This window comes from Bos indicus, chromosome 26, assembly GCF_029378745.1.
Source record: "Bos indicus isolate NIAB-ARS_2022 breed Sahiwal x Tharparkar chromosome 26, NIAB-ARS_B.indTharparkar_mat_pri_1.0, whole genome shotgun sequence".
Classification (NCBI taxonomy): Eukaryota; Metazoa; Chordata; class Mammalia; order Artiodactyla; family Bovidae; genus Bos; species Bos indicus.
The window spans coordinates 22,148,648-22,173,643 of NC_091785.1; the positions used below are offsets into that span (position 1 = coordinate 22,148,648).

The window sequence follows — 24,996 nt, forward strand, 5'->3', positions numbered from 1 at the left end:
ATATTACACATTAATATATGTTATGTCACATCATAACAATGGTTTATCTATAGATATCTTTACTCAGTAACTAAAGAGTATTATAGAATTGTTAAAAAGAATACAGCAGGCATCATTATGTTCAAAGCAGATTGCAAGTTGGAGTTTCTATCTCTTCAGTCGCAGCAGAATTTTTTGATTGTGTTCTCTGGTCACACTTTAGTCTAATTCACATTTGTTGCTTGACACTAATTACGGTTTATTACAAATAAGATTTGTGTGGGATATCCCTAGCAGTCCAGTGTTTAGGACTCCAAGCTTCAACTGAAGGGACACAGGTTCGATCCCTAGTTGGGGAACTAAACATTCTGTGTGTCAGTTCAGTTCAGTTTAGTCACTCAGTCATGTCCAACTCTTTGAGACCCCATGGACTGCAGCACACCAGGCCTCCCTGTCTGTCACCAACTCCCGCAGCTCGCTCAAACTCACGTCCATTGAGTCAGTGATGCCATCCAGCCATCTCCTCCTCTGTCGTCCCCTTCTCCTGCCTTCAGTCTTTTCCAGCATCAGGGTCTTTTCAAATGAGTCAGCTCTTCACATCGGGTGGGCAAAGTATTGGAGTTTCAGCTTCAGCATCAGTCCTTCCAATGAACACCTAGGACTGATCTCCTTTAGGATGGACTGGTTGGATCTCCTTGCAGTCCAAGGGACTTTCAAGAGTCTTCTCCAACACCACAGTTCAAAAGCATCAATTCTTCAGCACTGAACTTTCTTTATAGTCCACCTCTCACATCCATACATGAATACTGGAAAAACCATAGCTTTGACTAGATGGACCTTTGGCCAGAAAAAAAAAAAGATTTGTGTTTAAAAAAATACAATTATTTTCATAAGTCCATTGGTGGTTTTAAAATGTAATTGAGTATAGAGTATACCTTTGTAGGATTGTGAAATATACTATAGAAAATCTAGTTATTTTATTTGACTATTAATATTTATTGAGTAGCTATTGATAAATATATTGCTTTGGAGGTCTTGATCTGACTGGACAAGTATGTTTAATCATGCATATGGAACCACTTGTTTCTCATGTATAAATGTTTGCTGTATCAATAGACTAGATACAAAAAATAATCTTAGGTATTAGAGATCTTACAATCTAATAATTGTAACAACTTTGCCTCAAGTTTTCCATCTCTAATTACTCAGGAACTTTGACCTAAATTTAGGTATCAACCATTTTGCTTATTCCAGAAGTTAAGTGAAATTCCCATATGGGCCCTGTTTCCAGACTTTTACTCTGTATATCTGCAAAATTACTGCCTTTTATAACTATTCAGGAGTTTGTCACTTTTACAACACTCCCAACTTTAACTAGTTTAATCTATTGTGTTACGCATTCAGGCTGTCTGTTACTGTTATTATTAGAGCCAGGCTTTGTATCATGTGTCTGCATTCTTTGCTATAAAACTCGAAGGATGGCAATATTTTTTATTTTGTTTTATTTCTTAAAACATGAAGTAGTTTCAGTTGGTAAAGGACCTACTTTATCAACTGGAAATATATCATACAAAATATAACCTTTGAGAATGATCCATAGAGAAATGTCAAAATTTATTAAAAATTATGGTGAAATAGGTAGAATTAATCAGTTAAGTTCATAAATTAGAACATCTTAATGATTTACCTCAAAATCTGAATATTACGGTTTAACATATTTATTTTTTTGGTCATATAGTCACAGCCATCAAGTGCTGATTGACCCTGTTTTATATCCAGCATTTGTACATTGAGATGGGGGACCAATAATTTGGGCCTTTGAAAATAATCTTTTTATCTTTGGGCCATGGTGTTTTCAGTTTTCATCACAACTGGGTGACTTCTGGCTAAACAAGGTAAAATCTTAGCATGAGCAATGATCCAAGGACAGGGTGATGATTTTAATGAGTTTCATTGAGAGCTGGCCAAGTGAGCATCTGTTCCTTTTGTTTTCTCACTACTTTGTAAGCCAGGATCTCTAAGCTACATAGTTATGTTGGTGTATGTCTGTATGATGGTTTTTTTCCCCCCACTCCTATCCTCTACTTCAGTGGTGCATGTAGGCACAATGGCATAATTTCTTCTATGCTCTTGGGTGATGAAATAAGTTTGCTCATTGCTTCTCATCAGTCTGTTTTTGTTGCTCCCAGATGGTGACCCTCTCATCCCATACTTGCTTGTTCTTAACATTATTCTGCCACCTATATCCTTTCATCATCTCCTTAAATATACTGGTTTAATAATGATTTCTTTATTTCCTGATGGAACCCACTTAACTTTCTGGTTCCTTTTATTGACACACATCTTCATCTTTTGTTTCATTGCTTCAGATTTGAACCAAATAATCAGTTGGTCAAGGCAAATAAAAACATGTAGCTGAAAAAATTTCTTTCTTGCAGTAGTTTCCAGTGAGGTGCAATAACATGGGAATAGGAAAAGAGTTTTCCCTTTTTTATTTACATATATTATGTGTATCTCATGATTCTGTGCTGCTGCTCTTGGCCTCATTTATTGCTTGCCCTTTGAAAAATAATGAGTTACCATTATTTTTGTAGGTCTGTAAGCTTGTCCCTATTTCATGCTCTTCACCTTTAGCCCTTAACTGGATAGTTTCACCTGCTGTACTTCATATGGCTGTGGTTTTTAACTTGGTACTGGTATCTATTATTGATTCAGACTGTGCTCCACAGTGGCCTTGAATGTCCAGTCATCTCCATGGAGAGCAGCTATAACACAGTGATATTAACCATTTTTGTCCTCTAGTTCAAAACAACTAATTCTGATAGGAGTGACTTTGGTTTGGGTGGAGATGGTAATTGAAGTCTAAGATCTTATTGAATACTGTTTATATGAGTTTTAGAGAAGATATTAATACCAGTTAGTCCCTTTAAATATAGCAATACTGTTAGTTTTGGACCCCTAACCTAACCTATGTATGCGACTCTTTTTTGCCAGGGCTATCTTAAAATACATGTTTTATAATAGGTCTATTATATGAAAAGAGACCCTTAGTCTTCTTTAGAATACAAGAAAGTAAAGTTGTAAGGCAAACTACAGCTACTTTGGGTTAATCATAATCTTTGAATCTCTTAAGAATGAGTCTTAAGAAAATATTTTAAGATAAAAATGGGGAAAGAGACACTTCATAGTATAACAATCCAAGTAATATTTGGAGGCATTGAGATGTTTTTTATTTCTTCCATAGCCTTCCTTCTTACTAATTATAGCCCTGTAGTTCATGAGATTTGTGTTTGGAACATGATAAGCTCTGTATTTATTGTAGCTTTAAATGGACAGTCATTATTGACTGCCAACTTAGTCTTTAAAATCAATAATCATGTTGTACCTAATTGTCAGCCTTTGTGGTGTTTTTTAATTGGTAAAGAAAGCTGACTGGAAAAATAAAGAGCATTAATTTTTATCTTTTTATTGACTTTATTTAATTATTGAAATTTTTTGGTTTCAGGCTTTTCCATAATACACCCTTCCACACACACATACAGTTAAAACTGAATTGTTTTGAACCATCTGCCTAGATTTCTGCCTAGGTCAGAGAAGTTCTGCCTCTTTGTATTTAGAAAATAAACCCTTTCACAGTCCTTTGTAGATGTGTTCTGTATTATAGTAGTTGTTGTTTCTTGTTACTGTTTTTACTTCAGACTAATAATCTTTTTGCAACTGACTGAGACAGAAAAATGTGATGTTCCTTTCCACTCACTCCAGATTTTGATAGAAGACTTGTTTTATTTATTTCCAAAATTATATCCGCAGGAAACAAGCTGTTTAAATTCAGATTATGCTGAAGCAAAATGGTCCTGGTATGAGAAGCAACGTGCTGTTTTACGAGCACCGAGTCCCTTTTCTCATAACTGATTGATAGTAAATATTTTCCTGAAGAATTATTGCCAACCATGAACAGTGCAACTGTTTCACTTTTTTTCTGTGCTACTTGCTGTACCAGCCATTGTCGGTAATTAAGATCTACAATTCACAATGCAGACGTTTGCACTTCCTCTGGGTCTGTGCTATTTATAAGGCATTTCAGCTGTTCAGAGTTTCTTTTGAGTTTTAAACTACATGTTAACAGGCTTCTTTAATATACTGTTCCACAAGTAGCATGTCAGATGGTTTGTTCTATGCACAAGCTCCTCTGTTGGGTCTAAAGAGTAGCTTTGTGGAGAATATATTAAGATTTAACCATATCACTGAGGCTGATGTGATTGGAAAAAGTATAAGATATACATATAAGTGAAGTATTATAAAGTAAAGGATAAGCATTACACATTAGGCTCATTGCTGTTTTAAAGAGGCAGGAATTATGTTCAGAAGCAATATTTTTTTGTCTTTAAATATTTATATGAACTTAATGAATGCTAATGGGGGTGACAGAGAAGTGCTGAGAAATACTAGTACAGTGACTTTTCCAAGCTCACTTTGAAGTAATAATGATATCAAGGACCCTCATTATAGATAAAGAGTGTGTGTATTTGGTCTGACTAAAGATATGAGAATATGTAACCTTCTAGATGTGCATGATATTTAAGAATACAAACAGAGGGCACCAAAATGGATCAGCAGATTGACTGCGCATTTGCTGTGTAATCAGCTTTAGGAATCCTAAGTAGCATATGCCACTGGAGGAGAAACTGTAAACAGGAATCCTGATCTGTATTAAAATTGGTAAAATTCTAAGTCATTTTCAACCATTTCAAGAAAGTTAATTAAGAAAAAAAGTCAAGACCCCAGTGAGAATCTTCATGCATTATGGTCTAGAGTAACAGTAGCTACTTGCTACCTGGACTCATTGTTACACACACAAGAAAAAGAAACTGAAAGCTGTCAACAAAATATGTTAAACTTTGCCCTGACTGTGGATCAGCCTGATTGTTTTTAAGCCTGAAGTCAGAGGCGTTGATTCTGCACATCGGCCACCAGCATCTTCAGCAGAGCAGAGCTGCAGAGAAAAGCAGGATAGGGGTTTCAAGAGCCGATTTCTTGATGGCTCCTTGAATAGACAGAACTTATAACAGAGCTTTTCCAAGGCAGTTTTGTTTGCCAGAACTTAAGCTTTCTGTAGTTCTTTTGAAGTAGAGTGTTTCTGTAAACTTTTTCCCTTCAGTGAATTGTTTATGAACCATTTTTTAGATAGCAGCAGTGGCTCAACTGTTGGGAACCACTGATATATCTGACTGAGGCACTTCAAGATGCTAGAACGTATTCACATTTCTATCTAGCCAGGGTGCTAATAAGATTGAGTTTGTCTTTGTGGGTTGATCTAGATTAGCATGAGATGAGCCCAGTCAGTGTCTCCCTCAGTGAAGAAGGAAAGGTTGGGAGAGAGCAGGAGGAAGGAAGGAAGTTTTTCATCAAGAACTGACTGCAGTATTGCCTGCTGATGCATGTCGGATCACCCGCACCGAGAGATCACATGGCTTCTCCAAAAGTCAAACGATCAATTCGCCTCGTTTTGGCTCTGTACTTAATGCACAAACAGTGCGATCTGCGGGGCTGTAATTGCATTGTTAGGGCCAAGGAACAAGCCTGTGCCTTTTCAGCAGACAGCTGGCAGGGAGAGAGGCATGTTGTTAGGAAAGAGAGAGGCAAGGCAAATAAAATTACTGCTAACGCTCAGAGATCGGCAGGAGTCCTACTTGCCTAATCTTACCGGTGGGAGCAAGCGGCTGTTGTAATCCAATTATAGCAGCATAAGCAATTTGTTAGACACTCCGCATAATGTAACAATTTCCCAATAAACTCTGACTTGTAATAACGTCGGCAAGAGTCCGCATAAATCTGCCCGAATGGTGGGGGCTGGAGCGTTCGGCTGGGGGCTTGTAATTGGCGCCATCAGCACGTTTTGCGGAGTGCAGTATGGTGCAGTCTTTTAGTGCAGGAATTTTAAGGAGAAAAGCATGGCACACGCTTCTTAGAAAAAGAAAAGTGGCCATTAAAAGGGGAGCAGCAAGAAGGGCATACTCCTGCCTTCACATTACCTAGGAATCTTGGTATAGAAAGAAAACAGGAGGAGGCCATGTTTCCTTCTAATACTAAATGGGGGAGAGGGGGGTAGAATGTGTGGATTAAATTCCTTTATTTAAAAGGCATCAGTTTCTGTTATTTAAACGCTCCTTCTCCAGCACCTCCCCCCACCAAATGCCTTTCAGGCAGCATTTAGATAACATTTTTACAAAATGTTCTTAGCTAGGCAAGCCTAGAAATGCCAAATTAAAATATATTTTCTTCTAGAGTTTAGCATTTTCTTTACAACAGAAAATATATTTTCTTTATGTCCAGGACAAATCTTTTAAAGATATTATCTCATTGACTATCAAACCTTTGTACAGAATTCTGTCTTCTGCTTTAAGAAACATCTCTTAATGAAGGGTTTAAAACACAGATAATTGTTTGCTTAGCTGGCTTTATTATGCTTCTTATTTTCTAATTCTGAAATATATTGTGAATTTCTGTGATACTAGGATTAGTAATCTTTCTTGTTGAACACTTACATTGTGTAAGAATAGTTTTTATTGTTTAGACCTATACCTGGATGATCATTATAGAAATCATTTTGATTCCTAAGTGATGAAATTACTGTTTTAGAAAAATATTTGTTGTTGTGTTGTGCAAAGTAGAAGCTCTATTATTTATTGATTGATGAGCATTTGTAGTCACAGAATAGAGTTTCTTATTATACAGGGTATAGGAGGGTGAAGAGTGCTCACATATTCGAGTTAATAGATTTTCATACTGTGTGTGTATTAAATGTTATCTACTTTCTTGTGCCAGCCCAACTCTTCACTGTTGTTAATTTGTGTCAAAACCAAGCTTATGAAATAAGTACAGGATTCTTCAAAATATCATGTTGCTGTGGGTATTATTACAATAAATATTTACTTTCAGTATAAACACTTCCTTCTAGTGAAGCAAATGCTGCCGTGTTTGAATGGAGCTACATCAATAAACTGCAGTGCCTCTAATAAAGCCACTCAGTGTCTGAGTTTAACTAATGGCTGATTTTCATGGCTTTGACAGTGAGCTGTGTGCGTTATTTTCTCCTGATATTGTAAAAATAATGAGAGCAAATTAGAACAATCAGTTTACACAGATAGCTCCTGATTGGAGGCGATGGGCAATATGGCAGCAGGTAATCCATCTTCGGGTTCCTGTCACATTAACTTCAGCAGTGTGAAAAGATCAGGTGGGGTAAGCAGGGATCCTGCCCAATCGGAACACTGAAATTAATGAGAAGAGCATTGTTCTGTGATCAACCTTTTAATTAGCAAGACTGGAAACCGAGGGAGTGATGAAGGCAACACCACAGCTTCACAGTGCCAGGCACAATTCCTGAAGAAGAAATGAAAAAAAAACTTTCGGTTTTACATCACACATTTGTTGCGGTATATAGAGGCGTTGTGTTTCTACTCTAGAGCTGGTTTACAAACTTAAAGAAATACTACCTATACATGTGAAACTAATATAATAGTATATGCCAATTTTACTTCAACTCCAAGAAAGAACGAAAAGGCTGCCTACTTTCCAAAGTATTGTCACAAATATGGTTGCTATATTAATGATTTATAGATGGTAATTCTATCAGGGGTCGTTGAGAACTTTGATTACCAGTACACTTTCTCTGGCATTTCACTCTGGCTTTTAACCTTTGATTTTTTTTAAAAAAATCAAGTAACCAGAGAAATTAAAACTTAAAAGGTCTACCTTGTCAGCCTCCCAACATTCCACCCCTCCAATATAGAGTTTTCTTTGCAAGTAGCATATGGGTTTTCTGATTTAGAGGACTTGTCATTTTTAATTGTTTATGAGAGGACCCTTATCCAGGTGTAAGCTATGGAATGTTTAAATTTTATTCCTTTCCTGATTCTGTTTATTAGGAAATTCACTATTTGGTTTTTTTCACTATGCCATTGACATCTTCGTGTAGGGGACTGTGTTACTTCAATGTGTATAATTGAGAATTGAATATCAATGAATGGTGTTTATAAGAGGAAGAGGGAGAAAAAAATCCAGGTAGTAACTGAAACTAAAGGCTAGTTCATCCAGTTAATTCTCACTTTTACTAAAATAGTAACCTTGCTAATCATCCCTGAAATATTAGGAAATATGGTATAAGACTACAGAAGACATTAATGAGCCAGATTTTCTCTACCAAATCAGCGCCCATTTTCTTGGCGCCTTTGGCAGGCTTTGACTTTGGGAAAATAAACAAGGCAACCAGGATTTGCAGTATTTTAGAATTTGTATCTTAAGTTTAGTGGTTTACTGTAAAAAGCAAGTAATATAGTCGATATAGATGAATCCAGATATCTCCCCAAAATACATAAATTTGTTTTCTTGATAGTAATAGTCAGTTATTTTAGGGATTTATTTAAAGTAATAATACGTAAAAACTAGTTAACAAGTTAACAGGTACCCATCTGAGTATAGAATTTACAGAAAAGAGCCTATAGTATGAAATATTCAGGTTAGGCGTAAACAATTTTTTTTAGGACATAGTTAATAGGACTTTTAAAAATATATATATAACTAATGGAAATTCATTATTGCAGCCCTATAATACTGTACTTGCAGAATGAGTCCCTGATATTCTACTTCTTTGCAAAACTCATGAAACAAGGCCCTTCACTTCCTCCTAGTACCCATCTCCCTACCTTCTTTCCCCCTCTAAAAATCTTCAGTACTGCTCTTGCAATTCTGTCAGAAACTTGATTTTTTGTTTTATTTTTTTAACCAATAATGAGCTATTCCTGAACATATTCAGTAAGACTTAAATGTATCAGTATTTTAGGATTAGTCGCTTAATATTTAAATAGTCTTTAGAACTTCCCCCCTTCACTGTCTAAGAGATCTTTGCTACTCTGTATCAGTTCAGTTCAGTTCAGTTCAGTCGCTCAGTCCTGTCCGACTCTTTGCGACCCCATGAATCGCAGCACGGCAGGCCTCCCTGTCCATCACCAACTCCCGGAGTTCACCCAGACTCATGTCCAGCCCACTTGTTAGAATTTTGCGTGATAACTTTTCTGCATTCCTTAATCTAGAAGAGAGATTTTTATTATAGTTTTATGGATTTTTGTGGCTTTTCATTCTCCTTTCTCCTAGTTTGACAGTTCCAGAAGCCTTAGGTTCATAAGCTCTCCATGAATAAGTATGTTCTTAGTCATATGGTGTAAATAGATCACTTATAAAGCTTGTGAAACTCGAGCTCTCCTTTTGAACCTTCCAGTACTCATGAGCTCAGTATTCATACATGCAAAATTTTATTCTTGTGTCATGACTTCAGTTTCTTGTAAGGCAAATGAGCTATGAATTTAAATGACTGTACTAAGTTTCTACAAAAATTAAATTGTATTTTTCCATTTTCCTACAATTGTGGAATTCCATCTGACCTAATGATCTTGCCATATTTGTTCTTGTTGTTAGAGCTCTTTTCCAGTAAGATTTATTTAAGATCAGTGTTAAAATAGATTTTTTTTTTTGAGAGCATCTTGTTTTGTTTGTTTATACTGGTAATAACAGAAATTTCTAACTGACTGAATGACCAAGAAACTCTCTTTTAATTTCCTTACAGAGAGAGAGTTGCCAAGTCACCTTAAATTCTACTAATCCCAAATCTCATCAGTAGGGTTTGCTTTAGAGAAAATTTCATTAGTCTAGTCCTTTGGAGCTCACCTGATACACCCTTATTTAAAATTCTTATGTATGGAACCAGTTGTATCTCTGATGCTACGATAAGCTTTTCTAAATTCCTCATCACCCTCAGTTATTAGTTTGGGATTTATTCCTACATAAGGAGTTTTTAAAGATACATTTTCTTTTTCTTATATCTTCAGAATGAAGATATTTTTACTTTTGTACTACTCTATGCAAATGTAAATGCTTATTACTCAGTAATAATCACCTGCCTTATAAATACTGGTCTTTAAAGGACTGAAGATGAGCTCATGTCATTGGACTTAGTGTCGGTGTGGTAACCTTAGTATGAGTCCGATACAATCAGTTGAAGGTGGTAACCTTACCTTAGTAATTGTTTTATCAATAGAAGTTGTTTTGGAATACAAATCTCATCCAAATCTCTGCGTCAGGATTTACAGTGTAAACATATATTGGCAGTCCTTTTACACCAAGAACTTATTTTTCCTGGTTAAACTTGGTAATTAGTTTAATCAGTTTTAGAAAAAAAATGTCCCTTCAAAGCCAGGCTTTGTGTAATTATACTTCAGTAAATTTTTTTTTTGTAAGCATGCATGCTTTTAGACAGTTGGGTGATTATAAAGACAGGATGAGGGTATATGAATTAATAGTTGGACTTTGAATCTCTTGTATGTTTCAGACAGTAAAGAGGAGGCTTGGGACAGTGAGTAATTAAGAAACAGGTTCATCAAAAGCAAATGAAGCAAAAAGCAAACAAACGTGACTATTATTCTGTGTGTGTATGTGTATATAAAATCTCCCTAGGTATTCTCTGATGGAAAGAAGTTTTTGATAGTTAAGATTGACATATAAATATATATAAGAAGCACTTGGTCATGTGGAGCACTAGGGCCATGATAAACAGAAATGTTGAAATACTTTTAGAAGAATGAACATAAATTTAATTATGTTTTATACCTCGGACAGCACTTCCTTAACTTTATCCACATTTTCTTGGAATATCTAGTAACATAAGAAATTTAATTGTAAAGATTAAAAGAAGGAAGAAACAAAACTTGGGAGCAAGCCTAAAGGGAAATATAGAGAGAAAACCGTGTTTAAAGAGAGATGGTTCCTACAGTGTTAACTATGGAGTGTGTAGCGTGACTCTGTAATGGAATATCATGGCAGGGGGTATAATACTGTAAATAAGATGAATATGCCACTTGTGGATTAATGGGCAACCTAAAGAGTGGCTTTATTTACATCTATGTGTGAGGTTCATTTCCAGTTTGTGTATTTTTTCTTATTCTTATAGTTGGCATACTTAAAACCTGATGGATTAGGGAACTTAAAAACAGTTTCCTTGAATCTTAATATGTGTGGGTTTGGGGCTTTTTTTTTGGTAGGATTAGTATAGTGTTTTTTGGTTTTTGTTTTTTTTACTTTAAATTTGATAGGTTGAAGGAATTTTCTTTTTCCTCTAGGTAATTCTAGAGAAGAGGTAGGTTCTGAATATAAGTCCAAGAAATACAACTATTTATTATGTTTTACATTTTGATAAGGAATAGGTGTAGACATCATATTACAGATTATAGTAGATTCCATTTGCAATAATAAAAGGATATAGGATGTTTTTCAAAGATTTGAGTACTGAGAAATGTAAATTTGAATACATCTAGCTTGTACACTATAGGAGCCACTTTCTCAACATTATAACATGAGAACATGCAATAAAAGTAGATCCAAGTGAGAGCTTTATATAACTAATATTTTAAATTTGTTTTATTGAAGTACAGTTTATTTACAAGTTTGTATTCATTTCTGCTCGATAGCAAAGTGATCCAGTTATACATAAATATACATTCTTTTTCATATTCTTTTCCATTATGGTTATCACAGGATACTGAATATAGTTCCTTGTGCTATATGGAAGGACCTTGTTTATTCGTTCTATATATAATTGTTTGCTTATGCAAATAATCTTTTAGTCAGCTATTTAGGCTACTCTTGGTTTCCAATTAATGCTATTATTTAGTTCTCTTGAAACTTTAGAAGTTTGAATTTTAGGGCTTTTACTCTGCTTCTCCTCGGTTGAAAATATATGGTAGAAGTTACCTATAAAAGGCAAATTGTATGCAAAAATCAATTGCCATCAGTGTAGAGTTTGAGTAGAACTAATTTTAACTTGCGGAAGGTAGATTCTCAACTTATATTTGTTGAGTCTGATATATATTATTTAAAGTATTAAAATCCAGATATTATGTCGTCAGATTTGACAGCCTTTTGCACCATTGTTTATTGAATGTTTACGATGTGCCAGACACTAAGGGTTAAGGGTTTTATATACACTCTAACTCAAATCCAGATGACGATCTCATTAAGCATACACAACCCCATTTTATATACAGATTAACTATAACTGAGCGGTATTAAGCAACTTGCCCAAGATATGTTGCAAAACTAGAATTTGAACCCAGACTATCTGACCCCATATCTGTGTGTTTTCAGTCACTGTGTTTAGCGTTTTAGTTCTTAGGCCAGATGAAGCAAATGTGTGGGGATTTTCTAAAAAGTTCTCTGTGGTGGCTACTAAGTATTAGCAATTTATTAACAAGTAGCCATGATTTGGAAAACACAACTATGCAAATTGGTTCTGTAAAATCATGATACGGTAATACATTTTAGGTTTGTGTTTTCCTCTTACACTTACAGTACTGATACTTTCCTTTTCAGCATTCCATATGAGATAAAAATTTAAAATACATCAATTAGCAACCACAAAAAAAATAAAACTATTAAGTGAACCTTGTAATCTCCTCTTACTATCTGAGCTTTTCTTTTTCAGGCTTTTGATTGTGTGTAATAAAACTGTGGCTTAATTAATGCCAGGGTTCTGAAGCCTTTGGATGCCACGAAAGAGAGTGAAGCACAGAAACCAGGAGGCAGCATCAAATAGCTTTTCTGTTGTGTTAATTTAGATCTGTCATTCTTGTTCTAGTTCATGATACATGGCTCCCAGCAGATACTAGGTGAATTAAAAGAGAAGCAGTAGTGGATCCTATCTTAGGAAAAACACAACTCATGATTGAAGCTCTCAGTAGCTTAATGAATCACTGTTTTCAGATAATATTTCACCCCTAGTTTGAGCTGCCCTTGGAGTGAATGTGGCCGTGTTATGTGACCAGCAGACATGATGCAAAACCAAAGTAAGTGGTAACTTGGCATCGTGGTTTTGTGGTGGTATGTGCAGGAAAGATCCAGTGCTGACATCCATGCCGCACTACTGTCTTTGGCAGAGCAGTGCTTGTGTGTAACCAGAGCATGAGAGAGGAAGTCGTACTGACTTGTATTAATCTCCATTTAAAATGCTAACCAAAAAAATGATAAAAATTTCCCTTGGAAATTGCTAAAGTTTCCTATGACTTTAGACATACTTTTTGAGGGATCTGTATGCTAAAAAAAGGTTGCTAGGAAATATTTATTTATTATAGCTCAAAAATGTTATTTCTTAACTTTAGTATGCAAAATAATGAATAACACATAATAGTCTTGGCTAAAATGAGTTTACTCTAATTCTTTATATTCTCTTCTTTTTAATTCTCTGTCCTTGATTCAAGGAACTTATTAACTGGTTTTATATGTGTATTAATTTTAACCAGAGTGTTGATAAGCAGTGTTTCTTTCAGGGAGGGGAAGATTTAAAATCCAACAATGAAAAACGAAGCCCCTTTTATTTCTGGCTACATTCCCAGATGGTGTGTATTATAATCATTGAACTTTCAGAGACTGCTCAAATTCCTCCTGAAATGTGTAGGATTGCAACATCATAACTAAATTATACTTTCTGGCATATCCAAACATGAAACAGACATTCCTGAGTGGAAACATTGATAACATAATTTCCATTGGTTAAGGTCTCAGTGGAGAAGGGAATTTACAAGCATGGGAAAAGAATACAGGCTAATTTGAATAGCCTCTATTGTCCAGGGGGTTATTTAATGCTAATAAATACTTGTTTTAGAATGGATGGAACTAGGTTAAGTGTTTACAGCCAAACCTTCCTCTTCTCCTCCACTGAAGAGCAAGGTTCTCCTAACACTGACCTACTTTGCTCTTATTTGGTACTATACATACAATGGTTGTGAAGCCATGAAGAGAAAAATTGATGAAAATTAGAAGAATTTTTTAGTAGGAAGTGCTTGGTAGCATGCTTCTTTGTTGGTGAGACATAAATGTTGCCACAAATTATGAATAAATGCTCCAAATTCTCTAATATTATAGCAGTTATAACCATTTTTAAGCCTCCTTTCTAAGTAGATATTTCTCTCCTGGCTTTCTGTATTGTGAACTTTACAAAACTGGCTTAGGCAGCCTATTAATTATTCATACCGTAGCAACAATTAAAGCAAATTAAAAATAAAAATCGCCATATTGCATTTAACCGTGGGCAGCACCAAACTGTGTCAGCTCTGTAAGGGCCTGTGATGTTTACTTAGTTAAAAGTGCTAGAGGGAGCTCTAACCTTGTTCAGAGTAGTGGCATATGGGAACAGTTGTCTGTATGTGGCCAAAGGGTCGTAAGTGAAAATAGAGGCTAAAGCTGTGCCATGGCAAAATTTTAAATCTTTTTTATAGAACTCCCTGTTTCCTTTACATCAGAAAATAAGGGTTAGGACTATGTATCTGTAACCAAACAGGACTTTATCCACTCTTATTTCTCTTTTTATGAATACAATAAGCTGTTTCCAATACAGTATTCAGGAGACCCTGAGTTTGGCTCAGCTAATTTTCACAAAGTGAATGTATCTGTGTAACCACTAGCAAGATTAAAAAAAGGAGGAGGAAAGGAAAAAACCCATACCAGAAACCCACTCCTGCCTTCTTTGTCATTCCCCTCCCAAGGCTAGCCATTCTCCTCACTGCTTAACATCATGTGTTAGTTTTGCCTGGCTTTGAGCTTTGTGTGAATGGAATCATACAGTGTATATTCTTTGCTATCTAACTTACTTCCCTCAACATAATGTTTTTGAGAATCATATTATTGCATATAGCTGTAATTTATTTATTTTCATTGATGTGTAGTATGTCATTATGTAAATATACCAAATATATATGTCCATTCAGATTTTGATAACTACAAAATTTTTTGGTTTTAATCTTTTGGTCAGTATGTGCAATGAATACATGTATTCTGTTGCATGTGTCACTAGTAGGGAAATTAGAATTTCCTGACTGGTGGTACCAATTTATATTCTCTCCAGCAGTTAATGAGAGTTCCGTTAGGCACTTACACATAGGAAGTCCTCAATATATTTGTTTAAATGAGATAACTCAGTACACACAAAAATTCCCTAAGTTGTAGTTTTCTCACCCAGAGCCTTTGAGCTGTTCTTACAGTCTAATCACATCTTAAATTTTCTTTTTTTTCTTCACAGTTCTATCCCCAGTCACATCAGCTAATGGTGGCCAGACAAGTTAGCATATTTTAAAATATTCTTATTCATATTTCCCTTTCCTGGGGAATTTGGTATGGAGTTTCAGTTAAAATTTTACTTTGAAAGTTTAATGGGCGGGTCCTGATACAGGCTGAATTGCTGAGATGGTTTCTACATACCAGCAAATGATAATGATTACCTTTATTAGGCGTTTATGTACCAGACCCTGTGCTTAGTGTTTTATACATAGTCTCCTTTATTACAGTAGCTAATATATCACTTTGTCCTTGAGGACACTTGATGGCCTTTGGAATCCAACAGAAAAAGGTCTCTAAGATAGAACTGGCTGTGGGCTATAAGGGTGAAAATTAAACCAGCAGAGAGCAGCAGCCATCAGATCATGACCACTATAATCTGGATAGAAAGCATTAAGAGGATCCCAGTAATTTTTTCATATCTATTTGCAGACTCTTCATGTAGCCCTACTATTTTGATTTGGCCCTAAATAAGACAAATTGATATATTAAATTGATAAACTATTTTATCTCCTTGTGAAATAAAGGAATTTTTAATAGATACATTTATTTATTTACAATTTTCTTGAACACCGTAAATACCGGGAACTATAGAGGAAGATGGAGAAGGAAATGGCAACCCATTCCACTATTCTTGCCTGGAGAATCCTGGGATCAGAGGAGCCTGGTGAGCTGCTGTCCATGGGGTCGCACAGAGTCGGACACAACTGAAGCAACTCAGCATGCATGCATGCAGTGGAGAAGGAAATGGCAACCCGCTCCAGTGTTCTTGCCTGGAGAATCCCAGGGACAGAGGAGCCTGGAGGGCTGCCGTCTGTGGGGTCGCACAGAGTCGGACACAACTGAAGCGACTTAGCAGCAGCATAGAGGAAGATGGGTGGGGAAATACGAGAGTAAATTATGAAAGAAGTGAGGCACATTGAGACACAAAGTGTCACGGTATCATTAAGTCTTCAGATCTGTGTCAGCCCTGAGAAAAGTTATACCATAAAGTTTTAAATTCTTAACTATGGTTAAGTAAAGTAAAAGAATAGTAATGTTACCTGTGTAACAGTTACAGTCAGAATGATAGCATTTCTTTGCATTAAAAGCTCAATTGTTGCAGGAAAATTTGACTTACTCTTGGGATTTTGGAATATATTGCTTGACCGAATAATATTATGAAAAATACTTCTTTTTGCTTGAGGTGTGTTTTCTTAAACTCTAATATGTTCGTTTTCTAGTAAGAAAATGTGAAGAATGATTCTCTTTGTAAATGTATTCCCTCAGCTCTATTTTAATTTACATGGAACTGAACCATAAACTCAAAATATAAAAGCCAGACTGAGCCTCAGATTATTCCATCCACCCACTCATTTTATAGAGGAGATCCCAAATAGTAGAGACTTAGCCAAGATTACATAGCTAATTAGTGATGGGACTAGGCCACCATGCTGTCTAACTTTTGCTGTAGAGCTGTTTACATGTGACTCAACTATAAGAGAACTTTTTGTAGTGGTTTGTTTCCAAAGCATGAAATTTCCAAAGCCTCTGTTTATTCCTTAAACAGAAAATGGAAGTAGAGTGTATTTGGCTCATAGGAAAACTTCACTGTAAAAAGTTGTTTTCATATTTATGGTGCTACATGTGAGCTTAAGCCACACCTAGGTGAAGTGAAAAACTGGGTAGTAAACCAGGAAGTGTCTTTACAGAAACTGTTTCATCCTTTAAGAAAAGCCAAGTTCTGCGAAGAAAAGACCACAGTTCTATTTCTTAAACAAGCTCGTAAACAGATGGAAGTAACTATCTTCCTGATTTTCATTTTCTCATCCCACCTTCACTCTTAGTAAACAAACACAAAATTCCTGGTAGAGGGTTGTTCCATTTAGAAAAAGAAAATTTTTTGGGACACTGAAGATTCAGTATTTTCTCCAGAACACCAAAAGTCTGCAGTCTCTGGCCCATGAAACACCATAAAAATAGTGCCCACGTGGGAGAAATATAAATAACCTTCAGACAAAATCACAGAGTAATTGTTTTTCTGCTAATTTTTGAAAGAAAAGGAGGGTGAATGCTGATGACAGCTGGAATTTCAATCTGGTTTCTGCCCTGCCTTTGCTGATAACTAAAATGAAGTACAAAGTCTGAAGGAAGCAAAATGTACTCTATACTTTACAGATTGGAGGAATCATCCTGTATTTACTGTAAAAATCAGAAAAGTGGATTTTCAAAATTAGGGTACTGTGTTGAGAATCTTGTTACCATGCTAATAACTTCCTTATTGTTTTTCCCTCACTAGATTTGAGTGTTGTGGGAGTATGTTTTGGCAATTGCTCTGAAAGATTGAAAATGAAAAAAAAAGTCAAATGTTCAAATGTCTTTTATTTCCTATCATGAAACATATTTCGAAGTCTTTCCTTTGCTCTTTCCAGTCTTCTCCAATTGTTAAATGTCACTCATTGTAAGTTCAATTTTACTCTCATTCTTGAATTTTTACAGTTATATTTTATGTATTTTTTTACATAAAAATATTGAAACTAATCTTAGAAAATAGTGGATTAAAGTTAGAGTACTTACAGACAAAGCATCAGTGTAGTGATAGTAGCATTCTTATTGGTAAGAGCAGGTCCAAAATATCGGTTTAGAAAAACTATACACTTAACAACTGCATTTTGCAGTCTGATCTGAAATCTAATAACTTCTGTGAATTTGAGCAAGTTATTTTGATCACCTCTGCTTAAAAAAAAAAAAAAAAAGCAGATGCTACATCCAAACTAAGCTTTTTCTGGATAAATTAAGAAGACAATTACCCACGTATTCCAGAGAGAAATGTCTTTTGTCCCTTGATGCTCCAAGGGTTATTAAAGTTTTACCTGCAGATAACCAAGACTTCCAGAAGTTACAAGTCATTTACTTCATTCACTGCAGCTAAGAGAGGCCTGTGCTGCTGCCTCATAGGATTATTTCTTGCTGCATTTAACATGCATTAACAAGCATTTGGAAGGAGTTGAATTTCTTCTAGAAAGCTGAGTTGGCTTCTTGAGATCCTATCCCCAAAAGCCTTGTATTTTCTTAATCCAGGTTTTAGATGTAGCTTCTCAAAGGCTTTCTTCAGGAGCAAGTTTTACCAAGTCATTGAGACCTTTTTATTGGACAAAAAAAATGTAAGGATTAGTGCACAAAGAGGAGGAGGATAGTTTTTTCTTCTTTATTTTAAATTAACTGTATTTCCCTGTGTCCTTTTTAATTGCATTTTAAGTGTGTTTCTGTGTTTTTCTCTGGCAGCCAGTGCCTCTGTCATTCCCTGTTATTTATTGGTAGAACTTAGCTTTCTGATGCTAAAATAAAGGGAGGATATGAGGGGAAAGTCAGGGAGAAGACTCTTAGTTAAAACTTTCTCCATCACAGAAATTTTGTTTTGGTACTATTAACATTATTTAACATCCAGATAAGCAGCCTCTATCTGAGGAAGTTTACAGAAAGAGCAACAAGATTCCAGACAGTTAAACTTTATTACTCTGCCTGAAACATTAAGTAGCGGTTTAGAAAAATAGTTTTTCATCCCCTCTGCCTCTTGATTTTTATTGTGTGGGAGAGGACCTTTTTGCCTGATAGACATATTGTTTTTCTTAGGGCAGGTGAACTTGGTAATGCTAGGCCCCTTTTGCATTTAGTTATATTCATTCCTTTTCCCCTCATCTCTCTTCATCTCATCCCTACCTTCCATCTCTCCCTCCATCTTCCCTAGCCCCTCATCTCTTTCCCCTTAGCCATTTCTTCCTACCCATGCCTAACCTTTCCTTTTCTTTCCTCTCTCCTACCCACTCTCTACCCATCCCCAGTCACTTTCATTCCTCTCCTTTCTCACCTTTCCTCTCTTCCTTGCTTGCTCGTCTCCCTCCTTCCCTTCCCTTTCTTCTCACCCTTCCCCATCCTTCTCACTCCTCCTCACCCCTCCCTCCTCTCGCCTCCTCTTTCTCCTCTCCCCTGCTTCCCACACTTGTAGTCACTACAATTCTGTATCTTATGGGATCAGATCTTGACTTTTCTGAGGTGTTCAGCAAAGGAGATAAATTTTGCCTACTCTGATTGATTTGATGTTATAGACAAAGAATTCTCTAGGTGACATAGAAACACTCTCTCAATCAAATAATGCACTAATAATTTTTTAGACTGAAAAGATACATACCCACCAAAATGTGCATATTGTTTATTTGTTGATGATGGAAACTATAGGCAGTTTTTATGTTCTCTGTGCTTCTGTATTTTTCATATTTTCTAAAGTTGTTATAAATGCTGTTTTTTAAAAAAAAAATCAGTCTTTCTTTGCTTGACCCCAATAATCCTTATTTAAAGAAAGTAAAAACCAAAAAAAAAAAGGAATCAAATTTGATCCTCTGCTGAATGTGAATTTGCCGTTTTAATGTCAGTCTTCCTTTCAACTTTCAAAATGGTGGCCCCTTGATTGCAGCATGTAGCCTTCAACTCTTGGTGATAACATATCAGATAATGGATTTTAAAAACTATCTCACAAGTTAGGCTTAAACTCATAAGTTCTATAAGACCTTTTGTGCCTTTCTCTACTTTTCCCAGAATTTAGTTCATATTTTGTTTTATTGGTAATATTTTTGTAATGTGAGGGTGGTCAGTATAATAGACTTAGCAATTTACATACAGATTTGTTTTCAGTCTTGAGGGATAGAGGGGACTGACATTCATGAGCAGGTATTCTATTATTGTTATACCTCATTGTTATACCTTGTCTATTTTCCTTGCTACTGTTGGTTATAAAAGGCTTAAAATTCATACTGTACTAGGCCATGGTACCAATTTGCTCAGTTAAATGTTAAAATTCCAAATTCAAATTCAAACTGGACCAAAAGGGGAAAAAAAAATCCAGACTGTTTGCTTCTCAATTGGCTAGCTGAGGTATGGAAGGTGAATAAGACTAGATGAAGTGCTCTAGACAGAGTTATGCATTTCCTAGCTATAGTGTACTTGTTTCAGAAAGGGTTAAATGGTGTATTTAGTAAATGGTTTTCTAGCTGCAGGGGTTTTTGAGAAGAGATCTAGGAATTCTACAGTTAATTGGATTCTTCAGGCATGGACTTATGGTCATTGAAAAAATTTGAGTGAATGAAATTCTCTCGCTTTGCTCCTAGATATAGTTCATATAGTGTTTTATTATTTTTTAAGAATTTTATGCCTATTTGTGCTGGTTGAACATTTTATATGATAAACATGACATTTTAAAAGATTTTACACAGTATATTCCCTTGCTTTGCCCTTCTCCCTATTTTTTTCTTCTTCCCTCATTTCCCCAAGTCTGCATCACTGGGGCTTTTTCTCATTTTTCCCCATCTTGTGAGCAAAGTTTTAACAGTATGTAGAAAGTTAACTGCCTGGAGTCTTTTAAATATAAGTAACACGCAACCAGTAATAAGCTGTCGGTTGTTGTGGGTTTTTTTTTTTTTTGCTGCCTGCGAAGAAACATAAACACAGCGCTCATTTCTGGCAGGTTTTTACTGTCAGAGTTTCTCCTATTATATTTATCTTACAATTTGCCAGGGGGTGAAGTTATTAAGTTTTAGCAGCAGCCATCGATCAAGTTCACAAGTTAACACGATAAAGGCTCTGTGCCGCTCCGATCCGGGGAAATGATGATCCTCACTCGGTAATTAACTAAATGAGAAAGTTAAATCTTACTTGAGAGCTGGGAGAGATGAAAGAGAGGTGTTTGTCAGTTTCTCAGTGGAAATTAGAAGCAGTTTTCTGCAATTCCCTAAGCTGCTGCTCTGTCATATTTTACATAAGCACTGGGAAAACGTCTTGTAATTAGTGCTGTCATGGAGGTTTTTTTTTTTTTGCTGAAGGATGTTGGAATAATTCATTAGATTATCAAGAAAGGCTTGTGTCCTGAAATGATTAGCACAGTGAAATTTAAACCATTAACGATAACAAGTTTAGAGCTTGCTGCAGTGCAGAGGCACCCGGGGTATGTCTGTGCCTATTTCAATCATTTCTTATAATTAAACATTATGTCCTTTTTTCCCCCTCATCACTAAGACCCATCCAAAAATCCTTTTAAGGTGGCACTATCTACATCAGTGGGTTTACCAGCCTTGGAGGTGTGCGTAGTTAGTAGCTATAATAATGCAGCAGTAAATTAAACTGCTGTGAGCTTCTTGGTTTAGAACAAAAGAACCTATCACCCTGGAAGCTATGAAGTTCCATGAGAGAACCCACTGCAGAAACAAGAGCCCCTGTTTGAAACCTAAAGATGTTAAGTGACTATCCTATCCCTTTAACTTCCTCGGAAATCCAGAAATAATAAAAATGGCTTTGTTGTGGTTTTGGTAGATTTTTTTATATGGCTTTTCCTATAATTAATAGGGAAAAAAAAGACTGCTAAGTGTCCAGTCTTTAATCGTTTATACTGGGGCATTTGTGAGTTCATTTTCTGGTGAGTTTTATTTAAAAGAATTGGAGTTATTGCAAGCTTTTCTTGTTGGTTATTAGAAACCAGTCAAATTCATAATGTGAACTTCCTTCTGCTGACAAATCTGCCCCTTCCTGTCTTCCATGTTCACTAATCAGATCTGACATAGTTATGAGTTCACCCAATATGTAATCATATTTAGTAGAAGCTGTTAAAATATTAATGCAATAATCCTACTGAGAAATGTGATGTTTACTCCTGCTGAAATGTTTGTCCCATTCTGTACCTATAGTCACCATTTTCTTTTCATTTGCACTCTTACCCCTTGCCCCAAAAGATAGTAGACTACTTCTTTGGTCACTGAAAGTTATATAGATTTTTTTTTTTAAGTGGAAATGTTCAAAGTGATGGTTCTACTTTTGAGCATTCATTATCTTTTACTCTGCATGTTCAATTTATGGCCAGATTCTCTCCGTTTCACTTGAAACTCTTTGTTAAAAGATGCTCAAGTGCCAGAGAGCTCTACTGAGCCTTCTAAGGGTCCCTTTCTGTTTTCTACCCTAGCTCTTTGTAAATTCTAGAACTGTTCTGGATCTCTGTGTTGTCACCATCTCCATCCTTAGGTATACTTACTTATTCTTTCAGTTCTAATCAAAATGTAGACAATATCATTTCCTCTTAATTTAACCAAGACAGTGTTGACTTTTTTAAGAGCTGTTTTTACAGAGAAATCAAGGGAAAACAATAAGAAAAAGAACTTTAAACCAATGTTTTTATATCCTTATTAACTAAAGCCTGGCAATAGCCAATAGAGAATAGTATAGACCTTTAAAAAAAAAAAAATCCTCCCCGCTCTCCACCATCCCCTGCAAAACTCTTGAATTTATTTTATTTTTATCTTGTTTCTTCTGCCCACAAGGAGCAAGAACCCTGGTTTTGTTCCTATCCAGGTTGATGTACCAGATTAAATATTTGAAGGATTGGCCCTACTGAAGAAGTAAATCACTATACTGAAGTAAATGTGTATTATAACCCAGATTTATAATTCTCAACAGGGCTTTTCTCCTTCTTCCTCTCTTGTAAGGGTAAAATAGCTTTCTTCTAAGCACTTCCTAATCTGCCTTTTCTAACCTTAGCCATGACTGCTTCTTGCCTTGATTATGTTATCAGCTCTAATTGGTCTTCCTTCCTCTGCTTTCAACTTGCTCTTCTTAGTCTCTCCTCACTGCCCCAGATGCCCCGCCCCCTTCTCTGTGTGGTACCTGCTGCTGCTAAGTCGCTTTAGTCGTGTCCGACTCTGTGCGACCCCATAGACGGCAGCCCACCAGGCTCCTCCGTCTCTGGGATTCTCCAGGCAAGAATACTGGAGTGGGTTGCCATTTCCTTCTCCAAGTGTATTTCTAAAGGGTAAATCAGATGATGCCATATTTAACTACCTCAAAACTGCCAGGGGCTCTCCTTTACACTTAACAAGAAGTCCAAACTCCTTACCTGTGACCCAGAAGTCCTTACATGATCTGGCCCCAGGTCACCTCACTAACCTCATTTCCCACCACTTTCTCCCTCATTCAGTTTGTCCCATCCATACCAGCTGCCTTTCTTTCTTTCATTTGAACACAGCATTGACTTGTTCTTCCTTCTGTCTGGAAGGTTTTTTCCCTATATCTTCGTAAGATTTGACTCTCATCTTTCAAATCACAGTTCAGACATTACCTACTTCAGTGTCATTGCATAAACACCTCAGTTAGGGTATTTTTTGTTACTTTGTTTTGTTTTCTTGACAATACTAACTGGTTTCAAGATTAAAATATGTATTACATATTCTCCCTCTACTTCTTGCCAGAGAAAGTAAAGAAAAATTTTGTCTACCTGTTCACTGGTTTTGCTAGCACCTAGAAAAGTGCCCAGCACAGACCAGTCACCCAATAAATGGTTGTTTAAATTACGGTTATTGGGGGGTAAAGGAGGAAAGAGATAAATTGCAAGATTGGGATCGATACATGCATACTACTATATATAAAATAGATTACTAATAAGGACCTAACCATATAGCACAGGGAACTCTAGTCGGTACTCTGTAATATATGGGGAATATGTGGGGAAAAAAATCTAAAAAAAAGTGAGTGAGTGTGTGTGTGTGTGTGTGTGTGTATGTATAGCAGATTCACTTTGGTATACACTTGAAACTGATACAACATTATAAATCAACTATACCCCAGTAAAAATTAGATAACACAGCGTGGCTCAGGGCAGGCCAGCCTAGGCCAAGCCATCACTATGATCCCACCAGGGTAGATCTGTGTCCTCTCCCTGTATATGTGGTAGGGGTTTATGTGGGATGGGTCTGCCTCAAGTAAGAGCAGACTGATAAGAAGTCTGGTGGGCCGATTATGTCCACGTCCCAGTTCAAGCTGGCTGGGTGGGATGTAGAGAGCCCAGGCAGTGCCCTTCTACCTAAGGTTTATCCCAAGCCCTTCAGATGTATATCTTACCTCCTGGGTGCATATCTGAGCAGACACAGGTCTGTACCTGACCTGAGAGCAAAAGGTCAAGTGGACAGAAGAGGCAGTGATAAGATGATGGCCTGGCAGGGCTCTGATGCCTCCGGGCAGGGCCAGCTGCTACACTGTCATTGCAGAGCCCCAGCCCAGAGATCTGTGAGGAGCTGCTTGATGGGGACACCCGATCCATCTGCCCATGCACCATACTGCCACCGAGGGCCAGCACAGGCTCCTGTTGAATGTGGCCGCTGAGGGTTCCCCAGAATCAGGGCCCAGAGGTGAACAGGAAAGGCGTTGGGCCGGGACACCACCCAGGCTTCTCCTCAGGGTCCTGTCCTGGGCTCACAGAGAGCATAACACATCTGCTCCCACGTGGAACACTGTGTCAGCCTTCCCCTGAGTCAGCTGGAGGGCCTGGAGCCCACTGGGGCAGAGCCTGAAGCCCCGGCAGGAGACCCACTGGGCAGACGATGATTTCCCACTCGGGCAGGGAAAACCCAGCTGCTCCTGCAGGAGACCCAGAGCCAGGTCAGAATTCACCACCCCTGGGGGCAAAACAGGCTCTTCAACCACCATCTCTGTCGCTGTAGGCTCCTGATCTACCACGAACTGGCTACCCCACCCAAAACTGACTTTCCTTCCTCAATCTTTGTGTTTGGTGTGTTGTAGTTTTATCTTTTTCTTCCCCATTATTTACAGCATTCTGTTCTTTATGTTTTAAGTGTAAAGCAATAAATTTTAAACATTTTCTGTTTTTGTTTTTGTTTTTTTAAAGGTTGTTGATTGATTGATAACTCTGAAGTTCCAGCCTTAGTCAAAATTCTTGTCCTGTCCCTCTTAGGCTATAGCCTGAACCCAAGCACAACTGTTGCCCACTTTATACTTATATTCATTCATTCATCATCTTAATCATTATATCCCTCCCTCACTCCACCCACCCCT

General features: G+C 36.8%; 1 protein-coding gene and 1 pseudogene across 12 annotated transcripts in view; both read left to right on the top strand.

Annotated features, from left to right (window-relative positions):
• The window catches only part of BTRC (beta-transducin repeat containing E3 ubiquitin protein ligase), a 175,546-nt gene that overhangs the window by 112,066 nt on the left and 38,484 nt on the right, over positions 1–24,996 (top strand). The gene's annotated exons all lie outside the window — the stretch shown is intronic.
• LOC139179955 (large ribosomal subunit protein uL6 pseudogene) overlaps positions 1–24,996 on the top strand; it is a 34,977-nt pseudogene continuing 9,981 nt past the window's right edge.